This window comes from Alligator mississippiensis, chromosome 1 (assembly GCF_030867095.1).
Source record: "Alligator mississippiensis isolate rAllMis1 chromosome 1, rAllMis1, whole genome shotgun sequence".
NCBI lineage: Eukaryota > Metazoa > Chordata > Crocodylia > Alligatoridae > Alligator > Alligator mississippiensis.
Window position 1 is genome coordinate 140329910 of NC_081824.1, and position 21302 is coordinate 140351211.

The following is a 21302-nucleotide window of genomic DNA, read 5'->3' on the forward strand; positions in this document are numbered from 1 at the left end:
TAAAAAAGTGAATTCACTTTAAAAGTGGACTTTGGTTTCTTTATTTTGATTGATTAATTCTACACCTATATTTCTTCTTATAAGGTATTGATAGCCTTTCAGATTGCTATTACTTCTTTTAAGAGATAGAGAAAAAATATTACTCTGTCTTTCCTCAAGGAAATAACAGGATTAGGAATGGTGTATCTGGTAAATAAATCCATTTTTCATATCAGTCAAGAAACCTCCTTACTTAACTTTTGCTGATCCTCATCTTCAGATAAAGAAAACTAGTATAAATATCTAAGAGTGCAGACAGATGTAATACTTAGAACATTCTAAATAAACTTAAAAACCCAGGGGCGCATCCCACAAGTGGGAATGTGTATTTCCCTGGGGACAAATAGCAGCAGCATATATTTATTCATCCAGCCCATACTTCTTTAGCTTGCTTGCGAGAATGTTGTGGGAGACCGTATCAAAAGCCTTGCTAAAATCAAGGTATACCACATCCACTGGTCTCCCTGCATCCACAGAGCCAATCATAGAAGGCAATCAAGTTGGTCAGGCCCCTGGTGAACCTACGCTGACTGTTCCGCATCAACTTCTTCTCCAAGTGCTTAGGAATGGATTCCTTGAGGACCTTCTCCATGATTTTCCCAGGGACTGAGGTGAGGCTGACTGATCTGTAGTTCCCTGGATCTATGTTTGCCCTTTTCCAGTAATACGAGACCTTGCCTGATTGCCATGTGTTTTCAGTGATGAAGGCCAGTGGCCCTGCAATCTCACCAGCCAACTTCCTCAGCACCCTCAGGCGCATCCCATCCAGCCCCATGGATCTGTACACATCTAGCTTTTCTAATAATCCCTAACCTGTTCTTTCACCACTGTTGACTCCTCATCTCCTCCCCAAACTATGCTACCCAGTGCAGTAGTCTGGGAGTTGACCTTTCCTGTGAAGACTAAGGTGAAGAAGGCATTGAGCACTTCAGCCTTTTCTGTATCCTCTGTCGCAGGGGTGGTCAAAATACAGCCCGCGGGCTGGATCCGGCCCATGAGGCCATTCTGTCCAGCCCACGGGGCCCCTAAAAACATGTAGAAAATTAATATTTCTCTGCCCTTGGTTCCAGTCAAAAATGACAGGAACCAAGGGCAGTAGGACCCAGGGGAAGCCCAGCAGGCTCCAACAACAGTGGGGCCTGCCCAGCCCTGCCCCCACAGCTGGAAGTCCCAGCCGGGGTTTCTGGGCTGGGAGCATGTGACTGCCCTGGCGTGGGAGGCTCAGGTAAGGGTGGGGGACCCTGGGCAAGGAAGGAGCACAGGGGGGGAAGCGGCCCCTCCCTGCCCCACACCCAGTGCCCTGTGCTGCAGCTGCTTGCAGCCCGCATGGGGCTGCCTGTGCCTGCTCTGAACAGCCCCATGCGGGCTGCGAGTGCCTGCAGTGTGGGGCACAGGGCGGGGGAGGGGCTGCTTCCCCCCACACTCAGCTTTTCCCTGGGCTCCTTCCCTGCATGGAGAAAAGTGGCCCCTCACTTGCTCCATGCCTGGTACCCCATGCTGCATGCACTCGCAGCCCAGATGGGGCTCTCCAGAGCAGGCACAGGCAGCCCCAGGCAGGCTGTGAACACCTGCAGCACAGGGAGCCGGGCATGGGGCGGGTGAGGGGCTGCTTTCTCCCCCCCACCACACTCAGCAATGGCTTGTAACCTGGCCCTACTGCCAGGCAGGCAGTGGGGCAGGTTACAAGTTGGTGCTGAGCATGGGGAAAGGTGGCCCCTCACCCGCCCTATGGCCAGCGCCCCGCACTACAGCCACCTGCAGCCTGCACAAGGCTGCCTGTGCCTGCTCCAGACAGCCCCGCATGGGCTGTGAGTGCCTGCAGCATGGGGCGCCGGCCATGGGGCAGGCAGGGGGCTACTTTTCCCCATGTTCAGCACCAGCTTCTTCCCTGCTGGCAAGCACGGGTTCGGGGCTGTGTTTTGCCCCCTGCCTGTACCACGGGGCTGGGGGGCACTGGGTGTGAGCGGGCAGGGAGCCAGTGGGAGCACAGGGCCTACACCAGTGTCCTGTGGTCGGTGCCTGTGGGGCCCAGAGCAGGGTGGCAGGAGTGCAGGGTCCCAGCTGGCAGGGGCTGTATGGATTTGGGCCAGCTTCCCTCTCCCTCCTGGTGCAGCCTAGCCCAGCTCCACAGACACCTGCTGGCCTGTGCCTCACTCTGGGCCCCACCACTGCTGGCCCTGGGACATGGGTCCCAAGATGGTGACCAGGGGGTGGGACGCCTGTCAAGGGGCAGGGCTACCCATGCAGCCCTCAACAGCCTGCCAAAACTGTCTTAGCAGCCCGCCACCCAAAATAATTGCCCGCCCCGCTCTGTCACAAGGTTGCCTCCCCCATTCAGTAAGGGGCCCACACTTTCACTGATCCTCCTCCTGCTACCAGCATACTTGTAGAAACCCTTCTTGTTACCCTTCACATTCCTTGCTCACTGCAACTCCAGTTGGGCTTTGGCCTCCCTGACTTCATCCCTGCATGCCCAAGCAATGTTCTTATACTCCTCCCTAATTATTTTTTCAAGTTTCCACTTATAAGCTTCCTTTTTGTGATTTATTTTACTGAAGAGTTCCCTTCTAAGCCAAGCTGGTCTTCTTCCATACTTGACAGTCTTCCTGCACATTGGGATGGTTTGTTTCTGTACTCTCAGTAAGGCTTCTTTAAAGTACAGGCACCTCTCCTGGACACTTCTTCTCCTCAGACTGGCTTCCCAGGGGATCCTGCCCCTGAGCTTCCCGAGTGAGTCAAGTCTGCTTTTCTGAAGTCCATGGTCTTTACTCTGCTGCTCTCCATCCTTCCTTTCCTCAGGATCTCGAACTCAATCACCTTGTGGTCACTGCTGCCCAAGTTGCCATCCACTACTACATTCCCCACTAATTCTTCCCTGTTTATGAGCAGCAGATGAAGAAGATTATGGCCCCTGGTTGGCCGCTCCAGCACTTGCACCAGGATGTTGTCTGTAACACTCTGCAAAAACTTCCTGGATTGCCTGTGCACTGCTGTATTGCTGTATTAAAACTGTTCAGGAAGGACAGGCAGGGGAGAAGAGGAGGAGGAGTTGCACTTGATGTAAAAGAGCCATATGATTACTCAGAGCTCTGGTATGAAAGTGAAGACAGGCCTGTCAGAAGTCTCTGGGTTAGAGTCAGGGGGAGAAAAACAAGGAGGATGTTGTGGTGGGGGTCTGTTAATAGATCACCAGACCAGGGGGATGTGGTGGATGAGGCTTTCTTCCAACAACTAGTGCAAATAACTTGATCACCTGCCCTGGTTCTCATGGGAGACTTCAGTCACCCTGACATCTGCTGTGGGAGCAATACAGCAGTGCACAGGTAATCCAGGAAGTTTTTAGAAAATGTTGGGGTCAGCTTCCTGGTTCAAGTGCTGAAATGGCTAACTAGAAACCATGCTTTTCTTGACCTGCTGCTTACGTACAGGGAAGAATTGATGGGGAATGGAGCAGTCAATGGCACCTTGGGTAGCAGTGACCATGAAATGATTGAGTTCAGGATCCTGAGGAAAGGAAGGAGAGCAGCAAAGTATGGACCCTGGACTTCAGAAAAGAAGACTTTGACTCCCTCAGGGTTCTCATGGGCATGATCCCCTGAAAGACCAATCTGAGGGGGAAAGGAGTCTAGGAGAGGTGGCAGTACTTTAAAGAAACCTTACTGAGGGTGTAGGAACAAACCATCCTGACGTGCAGGAAGACTAGCAAGTATGGCAGAAGACTAGCTTGGCTTAGCAGGGAACTCTTCAATAAGCTTAAAACACAAAAACAAAGCTTACAAGAAGTGAAAACTTGACAAACAGCAAGAGAAGAATATAAGAGTGTTGCTCAGGCATGCAGGGATGAAGACAGGAAGGCCAAAGTACAATTGGAGTTGCAGCTAGCAAGGGATGTGAAGGGTAACAAGAAGGGTTTCTACAAGTATGTCAGCAACAAGAGGAGGATCATGGGAAGTGTAAGTCCTTTACAAAATTTGGGAGGCAACCTTGTGACAGAGGATGCAGAAAAGGCTTAAGTTTTCAGTGCCTGTTGCACTTCAGTCTTCACAGGCAAGATCCGCTCCCAAACTACTGCACCGGGCAGCACAGTTTGGGGAGGAGGTGAATAGCCAAGAGTGGCAAAAGAACAGGTTAGGCACCATTTAGAAAACCTGGATGTGTACAAGTCCATAGGGCCAGACATGCTGCAACCAAGGGTGCTGAGAGAGTTGGCTGATGTGATTTCAGAGCTTCTGGCCATCATCTTGGAATATTTATGGTGATCGGCAGAGGTCCTGGATGATTGGAAAAGGGCAAATATAGTGCCCATCTTCAAGGAAGTGGAGAAGGAGGATCTGAGTAACTATAGACCCATCAACCTCACCTCAGTTCCTGGAAAAATCATGGAGAAGGTTCTCAAGGCATCCATTTCTAAGCATTTGATCCAGGCAGCCTCCATACACACACATACACCTGTGCATTGCCAGTCAGGGTTCCACGACATAGATTTTGTAATGTAATGTTCTATATTAAGATCAATCAATCTTTTTTTGAGGAGGAGGAGCAGAGATTGCAATTGTGGGCCATGATGTCTTTTTCTTGGTGACCAGCCAGTCTGTGTCTTTTCTCCCTCTCTAGTGGAATCCTGGGGAAACTCTGGGCACTGGAAGACATGATGGTCTGAGTACTCTAACACCCCCTAGTAGCATTTTAGCAGCAGTGCAATCTCTAAAAGGTAACGCTTCCACTTAGAACCCTTAGAAGTGTATGTGTAAACACTTCTGTCCAGGGACAAATGTGAACTAGTTCCCCATCAGTGATATACTTGGAACAGTGTAAGTGTTATGTTTGTCCACACCCTAACATAATATCTAGATGAAAACTTGCTTTGGCCTAAATTTGTTGTATTGCCTAGAAGAGATTTTAAGAAGTCCAAGACACATTTAATCACAGCTAAGAGTCCAAGTAAATCTTGCATTCAAGAGACTTAATTTGGGTAGTCTTTTCTGTTCTATCATAAAAAAGAACATCCAGGAAAAAGTTAATCATAAGACTCCACCCGAACCATAAATATCTGCCATGCACTTATTTGGAAATTCTTACATTTATTCAATATAAATATATGTATTGAATACGGCAGTTGATTGGGTTAGAGGCAATGTATTTGCTGAGGTTGTTGAATACTCAAGTTATTCATTTCCAAATTCCCAATTTGGGAATAGCTTGTAAAGATATTGCTGCTCATAAGTCTAGCTGTCTGAATTCATATATGTAATGCATCAAAATAGAAAAAAAATCATACTATAAAATGGTTTCTTTTATTTGCATTCATCATTTGGGTCTGTTACCTTTGTTTTTAGAGTATGCTAAAATAGAATAAATTGTTTTCCCTTTAATTGTTAGTGAAATATACCTTGAAGTGATGCCATACTTAATGAAAAACTGTACTTCATTTTTCACAGGCTTAACTATCTGCTAGCAAGAAAACAAGTGGAAAGAACTTGTGTCAAACTTTGTAGATCTGAACAGTAGAACACACATTTACAGGAAATTTAAAGGAGATTCTTTTTTCATGTATGTTACAATGCCATTCTAATTTCTGCCTTTTCTTTCCACTTTATAATAATTCATTATAAATTATTATAAAGTGGAAAGAAAAGGCAGAAGCTGGTGCTCTCCCCATCCTTGGGGGTCTTCAAGAGGAGACTGGATAGGCACCTGGCTAGGATCACATAATCCCAGGTTTGGTGACCCTTTTCTTGCCTGCCAGTGGCAGGGGGTCGGACTAGATGGCCCACTGCGGTCCCTTCTGACCCTGGAATCTATAAATCTATTACTACACAACATAGGCCAACTTCTTCAGTCTAGGCCCACTGCCCCAGACCTTGGTTTCTGGGCCTTAGCCCCATATTATTCTTCTCAGTCTCTGGGCCCCTGGCCCAGCTCTTGCCTTTCTCAGGCTCAGGACTCCTTGCCTTGGTCTCACCCTTCTCAGGCTCTGGTCTCAACTGTTTCAGGCTTTGGGGCCCTTGCCCTGGTCTCACCTTTCTTGGGTTCTAGTCTCATCCTTCTCAGGCTCTTCTCCCACCTGGTGCCCTGGACCCAGGCAAAGCTGTTTATGTAACCACTCACCCTCCTGGGTCCCTGGCCCAAGCCAGGTTGTTATGGTGCCACTCGGCCCCCTTATGGTCCCTGAGCCCTACAGGGCTCTAGTCGGGGTGTTTCTCAAGTGCCCCTGTGGTCTCCAACCCACATAGCAACAACCTGGTCCTCCAGTATTGACTTAAATGGAGTGGAAATACAAGGAACCGCTTTCAAACAATAAGTCCCTCCCAGTTTGGGTTTATTCCATCCCATAAACTCTACCTTGCTTTGGGCACTCATCTCCCAACTCTCATGGGTGCCTTAAGTGCTTGTCTTTTTCATCCCCTCTCTTCCTGGAACTCTGCTTCATGCAGTATGCAGGGTCAGGCCCTGAGTTTATATGCCTCTAAGTCCCACTTCTTCTGGTCATGTGGCTCTCCAAACACATATAGGGGTTTCCCCTTTGCTTAATGGCCAGCCTGTGCACCTCTGCTGCAGCCCTACACAGCAGGCTTAGCCTGCTGCACTCTCTACTTAACGTGACAAGGGCCTCTTGGTCCCTGTCACACTATTGTAAAACATTTAGGAACTTTTTGTAGTCCATTTATTCAAAACAGTGTCATAATGAGAAGGGTTTGCACCTTGGGCAAACCCTGCAGGAGAGCCAGCAGTGAGGACGTAGTTCTGAGGGGCAGGGGGCAGAGGGTGGGGGCATGTTCCAGGGGTGTGGGGCAGTGCAGGAGTTTTACCCAGTCCCTGGTGGCTGCTGCTGGCTCTGCAGCTCCATGTTCTTCCCAACACAGCTCATGTTCTTGAACCAAACTCTGGCGTGCATCTACCGATGCATCTCAAGCAAAACCAGGGATGTCATTCTCCTGCTTTACTTGGCCCTGGTAAAGCTGCAGCTGGAGTACTGCATCCAGTTTTGTGGCCCCCCCACTGCAGGAGGGAAAAGCTTGAGAGAGTCCAGAGGAGAGCCACTTGTCTGATCCAAGGACTGGAGGGTAGGCCGCATGAAGAGAGGGTGAGGGATTTAGGACTCTTCAGTCTGGAAAAGAGATGGCTTCGGGGGACTTGGTAGCAGCCTACAATTATGTAAGAGGGATTCATCAGGACCTGGGAGAACAGCTGTTCACCAGAGCTCCCCAAGGGATAACAAGGTCTAATGGCCATAAACTCTAGGAAGGCCATTTTAGACTGGATATAAGAAAAAAGTTATTTACGGTGCGTATGTATTCCATGGTCTGGAACAAACTCCCCCCAGAGGTGGGACTACTCTGGACTCTTTTAAAAAGCAGATCTCAGCTGACTTCCTGCCTATGGCAGGGGGGCTGGTCTCAATCGCATGAGGTCCTTTCCAGCCCCTAATGTCTATGAAATGTCTATGAAAAGTAGCAGCTGTGCAGCGTCCATGCACCAGCTGCTGCAAGAGCAGCACTGTAGGGCTGTTCTTGCTGCCAGGGTAGAGACTCCATGGCCCAGCATCATTTTGGAGTCCCTCCTAAGTTGGTACCCAGGGTTGATGCTCCTCTCACCCACCCCTAATTACATGACTGATTCAAAGATGTCTGTGTAGCCTGTAGCCCTGTTTATGGGACATACATAGTTCAGGGAGGAAAGAAAATATTAATTGGCAAACGTAGGCTCTTATGTGAGGGCATAAAGGTGAGTTCCATTTTCTCTCATATGGTGTCTGAGAAGGAACTGAAACTTTTAAGGGGAGGGCACTCCTTTATAAAGAATGGGGGGTGTCATGGCAGGGTCCTCGCAGAGGGCCGTGATCTCCTTAAGGTCCCTCGCTTCGTGTCAGGCCGGCCCAAGACACCCTCTAATTCTCGCCCGACACGTCTTGTTGGTTAATATAATGTTGGGAGGCTGCCTTGTGTCTTCCCTGGGCACGGCTACTCAGGACCTCTGTCCCCGCGGTTCTTCCAGACCCCCTGGGGGTCTCCTGATACGGTGGGTGTTCCTCGGACACCCTAACCTTATGGGCTATGTGTGGCTCCTACCTCCCCTGATACCACGCCCCAAGCCTCGCAGATGTAATGGACGTTGTCCGGTCTGTACTCCCGCTTCTCGGGCCTCCTCTTTACTGTGGCCCACTCTGGGCTCCCTCTCTCATGCCCAGCCTCTTGCTGGGACTCCTGTCTAGCCCACTCTGGGCCTCCCCTGCCGATGTGGTTCCGCTCAGGGACTCTCTAGCGGGCCTCCAGTCCTATGGGCCAACCACACGGGTACCCTCTCTGACCCTGGCTCATCGCGCTGCTACTCCCTGTCTTCTCGGGGCAACCGCAGCGCCCTGCCTCAGTCTGAGGGGTGTTGCCGCACTAGCCTGCGGCCGGACTCGCTATGCCCGTCTCGGGCTTCTCAGTAATTGCCCCTCTCTCTAGGGCTCCTCAGTATGGCGCTCCCCCTCTTTGGGGCTCGCTGTGCCCACACTGGGCTACTCAATAGCGTACAATGGCGCTCCCCCTTCTTTGGGGCTCGCCGTGCCCACACTGGGCTACTCAATAACGTACAATGGCGCTCCCCCTCTTTGGAGTTCGCCGTGCCCACACTGGGCTACTCAATAATACCGCCCCTTTCCTGGGGCCGGGGTCTATGTTCCCCCACATGCAATCCGGGGTCTAGGTCCCCGTCCGCAACCTACGGGTTGCGCCCGTGACCCACTGGCCACGCTCCTCGCCGCCAGTTGCTCATGCACTGGCGTGCGAGTTGCGCCTTCCCTTGCGCTATGAAAATAATGCGCCCTCTTGGCGCTAGGGCACCCCACACTCTCTGGGGTCCCTGTGATTGAGGCCTCCTCCAACCCCTACAGCCTCACCCAAGCCTCCGGGTGTAAAAACACAAACACAAAGCAAAACCACAAGCCCCTAGTCTGTAACATAACCACAAGCCGCATGGCCATAACTCATTATCATAGCTTGAGCCTCCAGGGCTATCATGAGCTGTACTTGCAACTCAGGCTCCTTCCCATATCTCGGCTGAGGGAGCTCCTGCCTCTCTGGTTGCTGGCAGAGAACTGCCAGCCTGGCTTCGGCCCTGGGCTTTATAAGGGCCAGGCCCTGCCCCCTACAGGCAGCTGGCTCCCCTTAGTTGCTCCGGCAACCCGCAGCTGTGCTCACTTGGTTCTGCCAGGGCTCTCTCCCTGGCAGTTTCTCCTCTCTTAGGAGCAGGCACTAAGGTGCCCTGCGACAGGGGGTAATCATATCGCCTTCAAACATGATCTTAAGAGAGAAACAGTTATTGGGAAATAGTTGGTTTTTTTGTTATAAGAAGTTTTTAATTGTATTGGTTTGAATTTCTCACTTTTTACTTTTGTTTTTCTTGTTTTGAGGTAATAGAGAAAAGGGAAACTCCTTTTCTGCCCTTTCTATACCATTTACTATTAATATCTTTTTATCACATCCCCCTTCTAACTCTCCTTTCTCAGCTAAGCAGTCCCAGTATTTGAAGTCTTCATATAAGCATTTTATGTTTCTACTCACTCTTATCATCTTTCCCTGAACCCTCTCTAATTACATAACATTATTCCAGATGAGTTTGCACTATTGATTAATGTAATGGCTTTTTAATGTTTTTCATAGTATTCTCTCCATCCTGTTCTTTGTTCATCCTACCATTTTGCATTTTTTTAACAATAGCAGCACATTGAGCAGAGGTCTTCACTGAGCTGTGCACAGTGATTCCCATGTCTCTTTCCTGACTTAATGCAATTACTTAGAGCTCTGTGAGCTTTATCAGTAGTTCATATTTTTCCCACCAGCATATATTACTTTAAATTTATTAACACTCAATTTCCTGTGCCTTTGGGTTGTCCATCCACCTTATTTTGCTAGGTTCCTCTGAACTTGCCCTCAGCTTTCTGTGTACTTCACCATTTATCATTTTCAAATTTTGGTACTACATTGCTCCTTCAGGTGATTATTAATGACACTAAAATGCTAAAATTAATAGAAAGCCTCAATAAATCTGGCTGTTAAACTTTTGCTATGAAGAAAATTGAACACTTAATCCTATTTTTTTCTCATTTTAGCCAATTTTTCACCTGTGGCAATATTTTGCCTCTCCTCCAATGCCTAGATAATTTTTGAAGTAATCTCTTATTAGGAACCTTGCAAAGGCAAACAAATAATATTTCGTACTCACTAGGCCTGCAGTACAATAGCTAGTTTTAATAAGAGTTTGCATAGTATTGCTGGTATCTCAACCATTTCATATTTGGGCTTGTAATTTCTTGGATATACAGCATTTGGACCTGCTCGCTCATAGGATTTAAAATTGTCGTCTTGTTCCACACCTTTTCTTCAGAGACCTCAATCTCAGTTAGTATTTAATCTTGATTATCAGACAGTATCAAATCCACTGGAGGTATCTCCTTAACATCCTATATAGTGAAGACTCTTGCAAACAATTTCTCTTATCAGTAATGTCTGTATCTTAATTGTTCCCTTAAACTCAGATAACCCAGCAGACCCACTAATTATTTAATGTGTGACCTATTTCTGAGTATATATACATATTTTTCAATGTTAGTTTTTCCACTTTCAAATATTTGCTTTTAAAATACTAGTTCAGTATCCAATTTTCCTCTTACATATACCCTATTCTGATTCATACTTGTATATCATCTCCATTAGCATTAGCTTTCCTAATTTTGCAGGATTTCTGTTTCTCTTGAGTATGTTAAAATTTGGGAATATGCAAGCAGTATCACTAGACTGATAGTAATATAATAATAATTTACATTTCTATAGCACCTTGGGTTGAGGATGTCAAAACACTTCGCAATGTTTAGACATATTCTAAATGTATAGAATATTATAGTACATTGAGTGTAATATTACAGTGTATATTACAGTGAGATTAATCTTTAACAGATGAGGAAACTGAGGCACAGAAATAAAGCATCAAACAAAACATAAAGCATGTCATTCAGATATGAGAGGGCTCAGCAGCTCCTCTTGAGACGTTCATCCTGTCAGGGTTGGTCCACCCTTGTTTTTTAACCTTTGTTTTTGTTTTTGTTTTCTCTTGCATACATATTGATGCACAAGGTATACTATTTCCCCATTCATCCTATAAAATTTTAAAATAAAGTTCATAGCATGCCTGCGATTTGTATTGATTTATGTTCAGTTTACTGTAACTATATGTAATATGTTATATGTAAAACCACTTCAGGTTTAAGGTACTATACTTACTCAAGCCTGAAGGCACTTGTCAACAGAGTGGCATCTTTGTACACCTGTGTCACAGGCCACCTCTACACGCTACAGGTCTTGCACAGTTAGTTGGTTAATAGCATAATTAATTGAAACCAGCTATATGTGCAAAGTAACTATCATTCCATAAAAAACTCCAATCAGCTATAAAGTTAAACCTTGAAAATGTGTACAAACTTTAGAGCTGGTTGGTGTCCAGCTTTAATTTGCAGGTGTGACAGGGTCTTCCCTGCAGCTTGGGAGTCCTGTCAGATGACTGAGCTCCCTGCCATAGGGGTGCACCATGCCCAGCCAGGGCTGGGAGTCCTGCAACTGAGGGGATGCTCAGCCCTGACAGTTGTCAACTCTTGGTCCAGCAGTACTCCATGGCTGCTGAGACCCAGAGTCCTGCAGCTGCAGATGCTGGGTCCTGGCAGTGCGCCTCCTGGTGCCAGGACCCATCTGGGTCCCGACAACCACGGGGCACAGCTGCGATCTCCCAGCGCTTGGGGTATGTGAGACTCCTGGGGCTAGGAGATTGTGGCTGCCATAATCTTCTAGCCTTGGGGGTTTCACACACCCGTGAGACAGGGAGACGATGGCAGCCTTGATCTCCCAGCCTTGGGGACTTCCCTGAGGTTGCAAGATTGTGGCAGCAGTGTCCACGGCTAACTCCCTCTATTAAAAGCACACTGCCTGTTTCTCTGCATCAGAGGAGTAACTCTTCTACTACTTCAGCAAAGACTCCAGGGAATGGATTCAACTGCTATACTGTGGAAACTACTCCAAAGGAAAATAAACCAGATTTATTAGGGGAAAATGACTATTCTTCAACCAGTCTCTAAATGAGAGTTCCCAACTATCAGGCTTTTCTTTCAAAAGATGATTAAACCTACTGACACAAGATGCTAGAATTTTAGACAGGGTTTCATGGATTTTAAGATGAGACCTGAAATCTCATACTGATGAAGGACCATTACTCTCTAGGACATCTTCTCAAGCTGCACTAGACTACTCTGATAATACAGCACGTTTAAAGGCATGGCTTTAAACATGAGGATGGTTTTCTGGTTACAGTCTACTTGCATTCTTTGCAAAGTAGAAAATACCATTTAGGATTTACCATTTGAGAAATTGATAGATTCTGTTTAACAGGAAAAATTGTGTTACACTGTACACTTTAAAGGATTGAAGGGGAACCTTAAAAACATTGGACTTCTGCACCCTTGTCCTTTAGACAAGAAGAAGCAAGATAGACAATCTCAATGTAAGTGAGCCTCTTTATTATTGTAGACTCTCTGAACCTGCAAGAAAGAATTGCTTCAATAAGCACAATCCATTTCTTCTTTCCACTTCTATGTGTACGTTGTCACACCTATTACCAGCCAAAAGCAGCAAGTTTGATGGTCCTGGCAAAACATTTAAACCAAATACAGTATGTCTTTCCCTCTTCTTGGAGATAGCCTCATCTATTTGGGAGAAATATGAAAAAGTATTGCTACAGACCAATAGACTCATGATATTATCCAGTAAAGTAATATTATCCAGTTCTATCTGTCCCTAAGCCTCACATTCCTTCTCTTTCAAAAATTGATGCTTCTTAAGTGAAAAAAAAATGTTTAAGGTTGCAGTGTCCCACTTTCTAATGAGGGTTTAGTGCTGGAAGTTTTAGAGATTGGAATACATATAAAAAAGCACTCACCAAAGTAAGAACAGAAAATCAGAGAGACACAGGTTCAAACTCCTTCTGGAAAAGAAGGAACCTAGATCTCTAGCTTCCTGGGCAAGTACACTAACTCTGGGGTGGTAAATCCCTGACCCTGGCCTACAGGCCAGATCCAGCCTGCAGAGGCATGTTATTTGACTTGCAGGGCTCCCCACAGCTCTGAAAATTTGACAGAAAGGGTTGTGGGGCAGCCTTATTTTCTGCTTCCCTGCTGCCAAATTCCCAGACCCATGGGGAGCCCCACTGTCCAGATAGTGTGGCCATGCATGCTATATAAGGCACCTGTGCAGAGAGTAGGCAAAATAAGTCCTGATCCTGGTGAACAGGGCCAGAAGGAGTTGGCACGAGGCCTTATCTATGCATGCAGGGCCCAAGCTGAGGTGAACTGGATGCATAGGGCCCAATCCAAGTGCATGGGGCTGAAACAAGGCTTCGTGGGACCTGATCCAGGCCTGCAGGGCCTGGCTGAGGCTATGTGGGGCCTGATCTGGGTGTGTGGGGCTGGATCGTGCTGGCACAGGGACTAAACCTGCATTCCAGCCCTAAGCAAGATACAGCCTACAGACTGATCCCACAACACTCACCCAACCTGTGGGGCCAAAAGGTTGAGCACTAACCAATCAGCAAAATTGAGTTAAAACATGGGTATGTCTTTCTCCCCTGCCTCCCCAACTTATGCTCAGATTCATTGCCCTACCAAAGCATCTTCTGTCTACTTGCACATGCTTGCATGTCCATAGTGCAGTGGCAAGTCTAAAATCAACCAGGTACATGGACTTGTTATTTAGGGACACAGGGGGTGCATCTACATGTGCAGTAAGGCACTTTTTCTAATGCGCATTAAATTTAGTGCCTCCAATGTGAGGTACTAAAATGTGTGTTAGGCTGCCTTAATGTGCAGTAATGAATGAGCACAGCTTTTAAGTGATGCTTAATGTGCAGTAGCCTATTTTACTGTCCATTAGTGTAATTGCACATTTTTTAATGTGGTGCTTTAGTACGCAGTAAAATAGGCTAGTGCACATTAAAATGCATGTGTAGACATGCCAATTGGTAACCAGAATTCCAGCATTAGTGTTTGCAAACCTCTTAGCCTGGCCATTTTCAAATGTTAATACTATAATAATTAAACACAATTAACTAAGTACATATATTTGCTGTAGTGAGGGTACAAAATGGCTGTAGTGATCAGCCATTTTCATTCCCATTATTAATTCTTTAACAATTGTCAGTTATTTATTATATCATTAGGTTCATGCTGAGATTGATCTTTAAAAAGAAAAAAGAACCTTCAGAGGTTCTTTGAAGAAGTGTATTTGTATAAGTTTATTTGTATAAATCAGAGGGAATATATATATACATTTATTTGTATACATCAGAGGGAATTTTCAAGATTCTCAGAAAACAAAAATAGATTAGCTGATCTTGTGTTCTCATGCCAACTTTTTTAAAGTTATGTTTACAGAGGCAACATTTGAAAATAGGAAACATCATATAAACAAGATATTTACTTTAAAAAGGTCCAATCTGAAGTTCTGACATAGTATGATTTTAGGAACTGGGGTCTTTGCACAGGCTTATTGTGTCTCTGACTTCAAAAACAGACTTTTACACAAGATACTATTCTGCAGATAGCAAAAACTGAAACATACATGGAAGGTGGGATTTTTGAACAAGGCACTGAACAATTATGTTTGCTGAAATAGGAGCAAAAATGTTAACTCCTGTATTTAAAACCACAGTACTTGTATGGTCATCCTATGTAGTGTGAATGAGTATTTTGAGTAAGTAGTGGTTATGAAGATATAAAATAGTTTCATTTTGCTTCATTTGTTAATTTGCTTGCTAAGTTTAGGAAGGTGTAGAGTAGATACTAAATTAAGAAAAGCAGCTAAAGAGAGAAATGAAGGGTATTGAGAACCAGGAATGGTGGTGAGGGAATTCTGAGATTCGACAACCAGTGAAGAGGCTGGCTTTCAATACCAGCAAGGGTGGGACAGCTGCAAGAGGAAAGAGTAACCGTTTTGATAGGAAGTCACATGTCAGATGACAGGATAGAAGGGGTGAAACAGACAGAGGAGTCCATACCTGCTAGAGTACATTTTTATTCTGAGGTTGGATTGGAATCAAAAGATTTTTGAACCTCACCTTTCTTCTAATATCATCAAATATCTGTGAAACCAACTGGCAAAGTATGCATCTCATCAATCTCTAGCAGTGTTTCACGTAAAGGATAACAACCTACTACTGTGCCTTTTCCCTTAGCTATGTAGCAGCAGTAGTCTCGGTCACTGTGTCTAAAGGTTCTATGCCTGCTGACGAATGCTCTTGGTTTTACTGACTTTGTTTAGTGAAGTTTGTTTACTTTATAAGAAAATGAGAAATTCCACATAAAAAGTTCCATGAAAACAACATTATAAAAATCACAAAGACAAGCAACCAAAAGTTGGCAAATGCCAGAATTAAGATAGCCTGTGCAGCCTTAATTCAAGTCCTTCTGAACCCCCTCTACTTATATCTGTCTATATTCAGTCTTTTTATAGGGCTCCTGCTTCATTTAGTGAATAGTTCAGGGATTGGCAACCCCTGACAAATGTGCCAGAACATAGCACATGAGGCCGTTTTCCTCAGCACGCCATAGCTGGCCTGGGCTCTGGGCAGCTGCCACCAGCCACAGAGCCCAGGCTGCTCTCAGCAGGTGGCTGGGGGATGCAAGCAGCCTGAGCTCTGTGGCAGGCAGCAGCTACCCAGAGCCTGGGTCAGCTGCTGCTGGGAGACTACAAACAGCTGTGCCATACTCCGCCTCCCTGGCACAGGCTCTGTGGCTGTAGCAGCTGCATGCATAGCCAGGAAGGGACCTGAGGGCAGTGCAACCCTGTCCCCACCCCTGCTGTCTGCCCAGAAGCACATGTGCAGCTGCTACTGCCACAGAGCTGTTGTTGCCTGCTATAGGGTCCAGCACAGCTGTTTGCAGCCTGCCTTCCAGTGGTGATGCATAGGATGTGCACAGGGGTGCATGTGCACCTCCTGAGAGTGCTGATGCACCCCCTGACTGGCCTCACTCCCCGCTTAGGCAATAGGTGGGGGGGTGGGGGGAGCACTGGTGCCCCCCTGTGGGTGCCAGCTGGGGAGTGGGAGCACTGTGACCACCTCTGGAATCGCTGTGACCACTTCTGGAAGCTGGTGAGTGAGATTGGCCACTGAGGGACCACCCCCCAGTTGGCAAGATTGGCCATGGTCATTGACTGGTCACTGTGGGGGCACGTGCCCCCCTGGGTAAGGTGGCACCAGTCACCCATACTGCCTGCTGCAGCTGCCCAGAGCCTGGGCTGGCTGTGGCAGGCAGCCAGGAGGGTGCAAACTGCTGAACTGGGTTTCCCGACCCAGCTTCATGGTGGCAGCAGCTGCACATACACTTTGAGATGGACAGCAAGGAAAGGACCAGGGTTGTGCTGCCCCAGACCCCTTCCTGGCTCTGCACCCAGAGGCACACATAACACCACTACCATGGAGTTGGTACTGGGACTGTGGAGCCCAAGGCAGCTGTTTGCAGCTTACTGGCTGCCTGCTGCAGCCAGCCCAGGTTCTGGGCAGCTGCAGCAGCCAGTAGGCAGGCTGCAAACACCTGTGCCAGGCTCCAGAGCCCTGGCACCAGCTCCATGGGAACAACGGATGCATGCCTGCCAGTGGGTGCCTGCTTTGGGTGGGTGCCTGCCACATTAAGGGCTTGAGCAGGCCTCAGACCAGCTTTCAGGCGGGAGCAGACCCAATCAGGTGGTCACATGGCACTAAGGAGAGTGACTGATTGGTGGAGGGCTGGGCAGCTTGGGCATAAGACCAGGCCCTGAGAGCAGAGCTGGCCAATTACAATGGGGAGCTGAAGGATGAACATCACCCGGCCTGAGTACTGTTGCTCCCAGAACACCTGGAGGTCAGGGTAGGAACTATGGGGATGGAGGAGGTTCCTGGGTATGACCTGAAACTACACCCTGCTGGGATTGGATGGTGTGGTGGGGCTGCCTGTGGCAGGGCAGTCTCCAGGAAATGCCACACCTGTGTCTCCCAGTGAAAGGCAAGGATGAGACACCGTGTAGTCTCAGCTCCCACCACCTGGTGGGTAACCCCTCAGAGGGGACAGATTAGGGTCCAGGCACATCAACAGACACCTGAGGACTGAGTGGGCCGTAGGCCGATTTAGGGGTCCAGGCACATCAACAGAAACCTGAAGCCCAAGGGGCATGAAGTCCAGAAGCCCCAGTGAGGGGGCAGAGTAGTGGCCCCAGTGAGGGGGTGGAGTGAAAGTCGGAGGCTGAATAGAGTAGGGTTTTGGGGGGCCTGAAGGACTGTGCATAGGCCACCCAGAGTAGTGGCAGGCAGAGGCTGCCTAGAGTGGGGGCCTGAAGGACTATGTATAGGCTGGCTGGAGTAGATGCCCCAGTGAGAAGGCAGAGTAGAGGCCCCAGTGGTGGGGTATGTGGTCAAGGCATGTCTGAGGATGCCGGAGGCCAGGTTTGGGCCAGAGGCTGAATGCAGCCCAGCTAAGGGGATGAGATCTGGTGGATCTGGATGCCATCTGCAAGGCATGGAATATGGTGTAGAGCTGGTTTGGAGCCATGTATTACGCCCTTGGCATCAGGTTATTAAATGGGTAGCTTCCCACCTACGAACAACTATTTAATTCCAATAAAGGCATGGCAGGCGAGTCAGGTGGATGGACCAGCAATGACACCAGCTTTGAGGTGGCCCCCTGTCACAGCGTGCCTCACACTATATTGTGAGGCTGGGGCCAGGGTAGCACAAACCTGGCCTTCCCCTGTCATCTACCCAAAGACACGCATGCAGCTACTGCCAGCAATGAGGATCAGGCTCCTCACAGATCTCCCGCCTCTGGCACACCAATCCAAGGCATGAATGGAGGTTGGGATATTTTTGGCAGTCCAGCTAAGAACATTGCCAAACCCCAGGATAGTTGGTTCCCCATGTGAACAGCTAGTCAATGTGTTGTTTCATCCTCCTTTTTAAATGTATGACCACACACCTTTTTACTCGTGTGTTTTAATGTAGTGCTCATCTTAAAGTGTCTGAGTCATTTATTACAATAACTTTTTTAGGAGAGGCAGAATGTTATTATTCCCAGTTGCTAATTTTGGTGTCCAGTTTATGATGATTAGGATTTGCTTTTTAAGTGAACAATCTAGATTTCTTATAACTAATATTGATCATTATTTTGTGAAAATAACCATTAAAAATGATGTTCTGTTTCAACATGTTCAAGCAAAAATATTCTGTTTTATATTCAGTTGAGTTTTAAAATACCCTTTTATTTTAAATAATATTTTTAAAACATTTAAAATTGCTTGAAATTAAGCAAAACTTTTGGCAGGGTCAAATGAAACATTTTGTTTTACTAAAAGCATATTTTTCCACTTTTAAAAATGCCAAAAGGTGTTTTCATATCACCTAAAACAATTTTCCCCAAATTTTGGGAACTGCCAGTGAAAAAAAATGAAAAATTATATTATTTGCCCAGCTCAATAAGCACTTCTCTAGTTAGAACACAGGAGTTCATAATGGCCAGGTACAGACATTACACTTTTACTGATATAAGTGATTGAAAACCAGTCTATACCCATAACAGAGCACATGTTCAGTACACATAAACTGGTTTAAAAATGGCAGTATCCAGTTTAATATTTGCACCCCGCCCTCGCAAAGGACAAATGTGTGTTGTGTTTGCTACCAATCTAAACTACACTGCTTACAGAAATCAGTGCAACTTGGATCAATTCTGCCTCAGGCTTTTTGACTGTACGTACCTAACCAATGTGGCAGCCAAAAAATGAAAACCACACAATTAGCAACTGTCTGTGAAAAATTTGATGTGAGCAATTTGGTTTGTATCATACATAAACATTTTGGCAAACATAGGGACAGAATCTATTTCTTTTGGCCAGTATTCAGCTGCACATCTGGTTCTGCACATGTGTGTGACAACAACCTACTAAGCTAAGTGTCTAGAAGGCCAAAATGAGAGTGGACACATAGTGGAGTTGCACCAAATTAACAATCAAATTGTAACCCAGTTTAGAAAATTGTTACAGTTGATACAAATTCCTTAAATGGATTAGACTTCAGAATGCGTATATTAACCTATGAAATAATATACTTCTACAACCAAAAAGGCTACTCAGGAGTTCAGAAAGCTAATGTGAGCTCCACAGATATGAATTAGTAGTCAGAGAGAGCAAGTTTTCTGGAATAATTGCTAAAAGAGACTCCAACAATAATTATTTTTTTTGTAAATATTAGTGAGCTCCCAGTGACATCTCTATTCTTTTTATACGGGAGAATCTATGTCACAAAGTAACTGGGCTAAGTAACAAAAATGGTAAAATAATTTAACTCAATTATCGCAACTTCTTTCAAGTATACACTGGAGTTTTTCAATAGAAAATTAGGCTTGCAAGGGTCCTCAGGAGATCATCTAGTCTAACTTTCTACTTAAAGCAAGACCATCCCCAATCATATTTTCCCAGTCAAGGCTTTGTCTAGACAGGTCTTAAAACCTCCAAGGATGGAGATTCCACAACCTCTCTAGGTATCCTGTTCCAGTGCTTAACTACCCTTTCCATGAGAAAGGTCCTCCTAATATATAACCTAAATTTCCCTTGCTGCAACTTGAGACGATTGCTCCATCTGCCACCACTGAGAACAGTCTAGATCCATCCTCCTAGGAACCACCCTTCAGATAGTTGAAGGCTACTATTAAGTTCCCCCTCAGTCTTCTCTTCTCCAGACTAAATTAGACCAGTTCCCTCAGCCTCTCCTCAGAAGTCATGGGCCCCATCTCCATAACCATTTTCATTGCCCTCCACTGGACTCTCCAATTTGTCCACATCCTTTCTGTAGTGGGAGGCCCAAAATGGACACAATACTCCAGAAGTGGCCTCACCAGTACTGAACAGAAGGGAGTAATCGCTTCCCTTAATCTGCTGGCAACGCTCCTACTAATGTTGATCCCCAGCTCAAGTCTGGGATCGTTCCCGGTATGCAAAGGCCAATAAAGATACCGGGGTGAAAGTATAAAGAAGGTTTATTGCTAGCAATAAAAGGTGTGAGCGGAATAATTTCACGTAACAAGCACACAGATCACTATTTCTAAGCATCTTTTATACAGGAGTTTTCAAGTTCTCACCAGCGTATTTGTTTGCTGATTGGTTGTAAGGAGTGACGCAAGAAGTTCTTTACTGAGCATGTCTCTATACCTGTGTTTTAGCTATGTATCTCATTTACATACATGTATGTTTCATTAGCATACTTTTTCCCCATCTAGGGGCGTGATTTTTAGTATTTTAATGAGCTCTTTAACCCAGTACCCTGGCTTCTGCTTTTGTTTTCAAGCCCCCTTTATCTCAGACTGTCTCCTCCTTATCATTGCAGATGGGCATTCGTCACATAACATTCTGTTTTGCTTCATCTCTGAGTAGTGGTTTCTAGGTCACTCCTTACACTAATACAGCCCAGTATACTGTTAGCCTTCTTCACAGCAAGGGCACACTGTTGGCTCATATTCAGCGTCCTGTTCATTGTAACTGCCAGGTAGACCTGTGCGAATAGGGAAGTATTAGATTCGGATTCAGCTGATTCGGAGGACAGTGATTAAATTCAAAGATTTGGATCACTGTCCCAAATTGATTTGGGTGAATCAGCTTCAGGAGATTTGGTGCTGATTTGGAGAGATTCAGTGATTCAGCTATAGACCATAATGAGGAATAACTGAAATACCTATAAATTTGTCATATTTTGGCAGATTTGAATTAAACCAGCAGGAATGATAGCCCCTTCTGAGGGCATGAAGCCTGCCAAGTTTCAAGGAGATAGGTACAGAGGTTTTTGGGAAACTGAACCTCAAGGTGCTGACAAGCAAAACTCATGACGCGTGTGTGTTAAGGCAGATTTGGATGAAAATGGCTCGGATAATAGCCTCTTTTGAGGGCATGAAGCCTGCCAGAGTTCAAGAAGATAGGTCTAGGTGTTTCCGGGAAACTGCACCTCAAGGAACTGACAAGCAAAACTCATGATGTGTGACTTTGTGTGTGTGTTAAGGTGCAGCGGAGTGAAAATTGCAGGGATGATAGCTGTTTCTATGTCCCTCCCCCAGAGTACTGTGATTGGAAGGGGACTCAGGGAACGATCACAGTCACTGGCCAACTACAAATGTCAGTCTTTCTCCCCCGTTCCGCCTCCCTCTTCTCAGTTTCTTTTCCCCTGAA

General features: G+C 46.3%; 1 protein-coding gene across 4 annotated transcripts in view; it reads left to right on the forward strand.

Moving 5' to 3' along the window:
• PACRG (parkin coregulated) overlaps positions 1 to 21302 on the forward strand; it is a 530362-nt gene that overhangs the window by 164517 nt on the left and 344543 nt on the right. The window lies entirely within an intron of this gene.